Raw genomic sequence first — 5,587 nt, 5'->3', positions numbered from 1 at the left:
TGCAGCTTCACTCCCTTCTGCAGCACTTGGCTTCCTTCTATCCTGTCTTCAGTCTTCTCTCTGTGCCTGGATATACAAATTAACTGCCATCTTGGTTGGGTTAATTTGCATACTCGCTCCTGATTGGCTGGTGGGCATGACTTGTGGGCATAGCAGAGGTATGGTCAATTTGCATGTTTCTCTTTTATTAGATAGAATGTATTATAATATAGTAGGGGCCTAGTGCATAAAGATTCATGCACTGGAGGAGGTCCCTCAGCCTGACCTGCCCCCACTCACAGTCTGGGAGCCCTCAGGGACAGGTGATGACCCAGCAATCAGCAGAAGGCAATGCCCCCATCACACCTCTGCTGCTGCCACTGCCAGCAATGCAAGCCTTGGCTGGCCCTGGTTACCTGAGCCTCAGGCGGCCCTGGGTGGTAGGGGGGCTGAGGGAACTGGGGGGTTCTGGAGGCAGGTGTGTGGCAAGGCTCGGCCCACCTGGGTGCCAGCTTGGCCTTACAGCATGCCTGCCACCCTGGGGCTGAGGGAACTAGGCACCATCATTTTGTGGCTGTGGGCATGGCCATTTTTGAGGGTGTGGCAGTTATTTAGCATATTTCCTCCTTATTGGCTGTGGGCACCACCAATTTTGCAATGGCGTGAGGGTCAATTACCATATTCCCTATTTATTAGATAGGATTTATAATCTGGGTAACTACTTCATTTTGTAGAGAGTAACAAGTAATGCCTACAACATAGCTAGGACTCAGTATGTCCTTTGGGATAAACAAAATAAGTTCTGAAAAGCAGAAAGCTAAAGTAAACATTACAGCTAACCTCTCTAAATTCTCGTACCTTGTAATCTCATGGAGAACAGCCACAGATTCTAATGTCATTGCCTCTTCTACTATGTATGTTGTTTGATACAAAAACAAATCCTAGTTATTGACTTAAAAAAAAAAGTTTTCTTTGAATATTTACTAACTTGTCTTCTGTTACTCACCAAAGTGCTGGTAAATAGGTATAAAGTAAAGTCAAGGCTCAGAGGCAGAGACCTGAGGTCAAGTCTTAGAATACCTGTCCTTGATTAGCTTCATAATTAATAATTATGGAAAATTAATAATCTCTTAACAATTTTTAAAATGAGACTAAGATTTTTTTTGCAATGACATTGTGATTAAGATAATTTTTAGGGAAGCTAGAATTATGTTTGACACTTGGTAAGTGATTAAAAATGGAGGGTTATTTTTCAGTAGTATTAATAGATATTTTCAAGATGTGTTGAATGAGTTTTGTCTCAGTGGTACAATTAAAGGGACCTTGAATTTGAAATAATGCTGACACTTCATCTAGACTTAGATTTGCCTGGGTCTGGAAGCAGTGAGGAAACATACATGCAATAGATATTTTTTAAACTTACTTTCTGAAATATATTTTTATTGATTTCAGAGAGAAAAGGAAAGGGAGAGAGAGATAGAAACATCAATGATGAAAGAGTATCATTGATTGGCTGCCCCCTGCATGCCTCACACTGGGGATTGAGCCTTCAACCTGGGCATACGCCCTGACCAGGAATTGAACCATGATTTTCTGCTTCATAAATCATGCTCAAACACTGAGCCATGTTGGCCAGGCCAGTACTGACAGTTTTATGTACTTTGATAATAGCTGCATTTTGAGCAGAGTAGTGATATCATACGACGAAGTAATATAAGGGTCATTTGGTCTTCTGTGTTTATAATAGATTAGAGAGAGGCCAGAGTAAAAAGTAAGAATAGTTAGAAGGCTAATGCAATGATCCAGGCAAGAAATCATGGTGGTTTCAGTTAGTAGCAGCAAAAATGTCTAGGAATAAATGGATTCTGAATAAATTTTTAAGTCACAATCAATAGGATTTTCTAAAAAAAAAAAATATATATAGCATGAGATATGAGAGGAAAAAACCTTTACTAAGGACAATTTAATGTTTTTGATCTAACAAAACCAGATAGAAAAAAGTGTAGATTTTTCTCATATAAGGATGGCTATGAGAGGCAGAAAATCAAGAGGTCAGTTTTAGGCTGTTTTTTAATTACATATTAAAAAGGAGCTATTAAGGTGACATTGGATATATGAGCATGGAATTTAGGAGTGAGATCTGAACGGAAATAATAAATTTAAAAGCAATTGACATGTAGAAAATGTTAAAGCCATAGGCTTGGATGAGACCACCAAGAGAGTGAGTACAGGTTGAAAAGACCTTTGAACTGATTCCTAGGTTCCATACTTGAAAGCTAAGTTATCTCATCCTGTGCTTCAGAGACCTTGTAAAGTCGAAAGAGAATATTTTGCTAAGTGTATATATTTACCACTATATATTTTGTATAAAATAAATTTCTTAATGCAGCTATAAGATGGCTCTTTCCATGTAAACATGAACAATATTTATATATATATATATAAAAGGCTAAGTGACCATCCAACTTTCTGACTGGTTAGTAGGTATGACATGCACTGACCACCAGGGGGCAAACACTTCCCATAACCAGAAAGGAGGGAGCTGGATTTTCAGGGCGCATCACCTGAGAACTGCCCTCTCGCAATCTGGGACAGCTTGGGGGTTGTTGGAGAGCCAGTTTTGGCTCAATCCCTGCTGGCCAGGCCAACAGACCCCACCTGCTGGAGGGATCCCACTCACTCTGCAGATGCCTTTCAAGCTGCAGCACAGCCCCAGGTGCTGCAGGCTAGGGAGGAACCATGAGAGGTTGGCTCCAGGGGGCATCTAGTCCATCTCACCCAGTCCCACCCTGTGGCCAACCTTCTAATTAATTTCCTTTCAATGTGCATGAATCTGTGCACCAGGTCACTGGTATACTATAAAAATGGTAAGGTTAAAAGAGAAGTTGATGCTGTATTAATATCAGAGGAATTCATTTTTAAGATAAAGAGATGTGAAGAAATACTTCATAAAAATAAAAGGTCAGTTCCTCAGAAGGCATAGCAAACAATCTACTTAATAAGTAGATTAATAAATAATCTACTTAATAAGAAACTGTAAAATACATGTTGGATAAATTAACAGAATACAGGGAAAAACAGATAAATTCATATTCCAAGTGTCAGATTATAACACACCTCTTGATTAAGTAGACAAAATCAGTGTGTGTGTGTGTGTGTGTGTGTGTGTGTGTGTATGTGTGTGTGTGTGTGTGTATATATATATATATATATATATATATATATATAATTGAACTACAATATAAATGATTTCACCTAAACATAATTTTTAGAACTCTACAACTCAACAACTGCAGAATATACATTTGTTTCAAAGACACATGGAAAATTCACCAAGATTAATAAGCTGAAGGATAAAAATAAATATCAGTAAAATTCAGAAGGTTTGAAATCAGGCAGAGTATGTTTTCTTATAGTCCCATAATAATTAGAAATTACTAACAATGCTATCTAGAAAACATCCAAATATTTGAAAATTAATAAACACAGTTCTATATTTGTCATGATGTAAGATAAATAACAAGGGAAATTAGATAATGTTTTATACTGAATAAAGATGAAAACATGAAAATTTATTGGATGAGTCATAGTAGAGATGTGGTTAAGCATGGGTTACTAGTCTGAACTGATTATCAACAACAAACATTTATTTCTCACAATTCTAGAGGCTGGGCAAGTTCAAAGCTCTCTGTCTTTTACTATGTCCTCACATGGCAGAAGGTAAAATAATCTTCCTAAGGTCTCTTTTATAAGGGCATTAATTCCATTCATGAGAGCTTTCCCAAAAGGGAAAGCACAAATAGCAGTATCAAGAATAAAAGAAAGGAGGCATTATCACATATTTCACAGACATCAGAAGAAAAATATATTAAGGACAATATAAAGGCAATATATATATAATACCAAGAACAAATGGAAACATTCCTTGTTAAAGAAACTGGATTCTTAATAAAAAAGAATTACTACTGTAAAACAAAACAAAACAAAACAAAAACCCTCTGATCTCAGGTGGCTTGTCTAGTCAATTAATTCAACCAAAGATTAAAGGGGAAAAATAAAATCAATCTTACACAAATTCTCTCAGAAAATGAATAAAGAAAAAGAAGCACTTTATCATTTTGTCACTATGATACCAATACCAAATAATGACATTATAAGAACAAAACAACAAACAGATGAATATGTCTCATAAGCATCAACATAAAAATTCTGCACAAAATCTTAATTAATTGAGTCCATTAACTTAAAAAAGGATAAACAAGTATATTTTCCCAGGATGGAAACATTGGTTTAACATAAAAAACAACAACAATCAATGAAATTATATTATAGTCTATGGCCATACCACCTTGTATGTGCCCAATTTTGTCTGATCTCAGAAGCTAAGCAGGATATGGCTTGGTTAGTAGTGGGATGGGAGACCATCTGGGAATACCATGTGCTATAGATTTTAAAAAATAAATTACATTATAGAATAAAGGAGAAATCATACAATTAATCAATAAATGTTAAAAAGAGTATTTAATACATTTCAGCAATGATTCATGCCAATGGTTTTTAAGCAAACTAGGAATAGATAGTATCTTCTTCTATCTTATAATAGACTTCTCTGAAAAGAAATCTATAGATAACTTCATACTTAATGCTGAAACATTGCATGCTTTCCTCCAAAGATCAGAAACAGGGCAAGAATAGAGTTCAGAAATGAAAATCTCATATATACAGTCAATTCCTTTTTGACAAAGGGGCCAATGTAATTTCAAGGAGAAAGAAGAGTCTTTTCAGCACATACTGCTGGAACAATTAGATATCTGTATGAAGTAAAATAAACTTTGCCTTCTATTTCACTTGATAAACAAAATCTAATTTGAGGTAAATAATAGATATACGAATCATAGATAAAGTCACAAATTTTCTATAAAAAACAGTAGAGTATCTTTACAGCTGTAGTTTAAATATTTTCTATATAGAAGAAAAAAAGCACTATCTGTAATAGAAGAACAAATGTTAAATTACAATTCACCAAAACTGAATATATCACATATCACTCCATAAAAAGATAATAAATAAAATGAGTTAATAAAGTGAGTGTGTAACCCACAGCCTGGGAGAAGAGATTCTAATATATATATATATATATATATATATATATATATATATATATATATATATGGATTTGCCTCCAGAATATATAAAACCTGTGTAAATTTTTAAAAAAGCAAATAACCTGATTACACTAGAAACAATATTTAACAAGGGATTTCTAATTAATGTATAAAAATGACCTGTCAACACATAAAATATATATTCCACATCCTATTCATCCGACAGGTGTTATTTCATTAGGAGATAACGGTCCATGCCCAGGCAAGTGGTTAAAATAGAGAAGTCACACAGTAACAGTACTGATGAAGGTTTGGAGCAAGTTTCATTCTTTGCAGGGAGCACCAAATGCTGCAATTATTCTGGATAAACACCTGGCCTTTCCTTATACAGTCAGGGATGCACCAGCATTACAAGCTGGCTTTCAACCTCCAAATACATTTGCCAGTTTCCATTCTGTATTTTAAGAGATTACCAGCTAATAAACTCACAATCCAGTAGGTAT

At 35.3% G+C, this 5,587-nt stretch overlaps 1 pseudogene; it reads left to right on the top strand.

Moving 5' to 3' along the window:
• Nucleotides 1–4,310: 4,310 nt before the first annotated feature.
• Nucleotides 4,311–4,429, top strand: LOC118717839 (annotated as a pseudogene).
• Nucleotides 4,430–5,587: the final 1,158 nt, after the last annotated feature.

This window comes from Pipistrellus kuhlii, unplaced genomic scaffold, assembly GCF_014108245.1.
Source record: "Pipistrellus kuhlii isolate mPipKuh1 unplaced genomic scaffold, mPipKuh1.p scaffold_m20_p_13, whole genome shotgun sequence".
Lineage (NCBI taxonomy): Eukaryota > Metazoa > Chordata > Mammalia > Chiroptera > Vespertilionidae > Pipistrellus > Pipistrellus kuhlii.
This window is presented reverse-complemented; position numbering and strand designations above follow the sequence as displayed.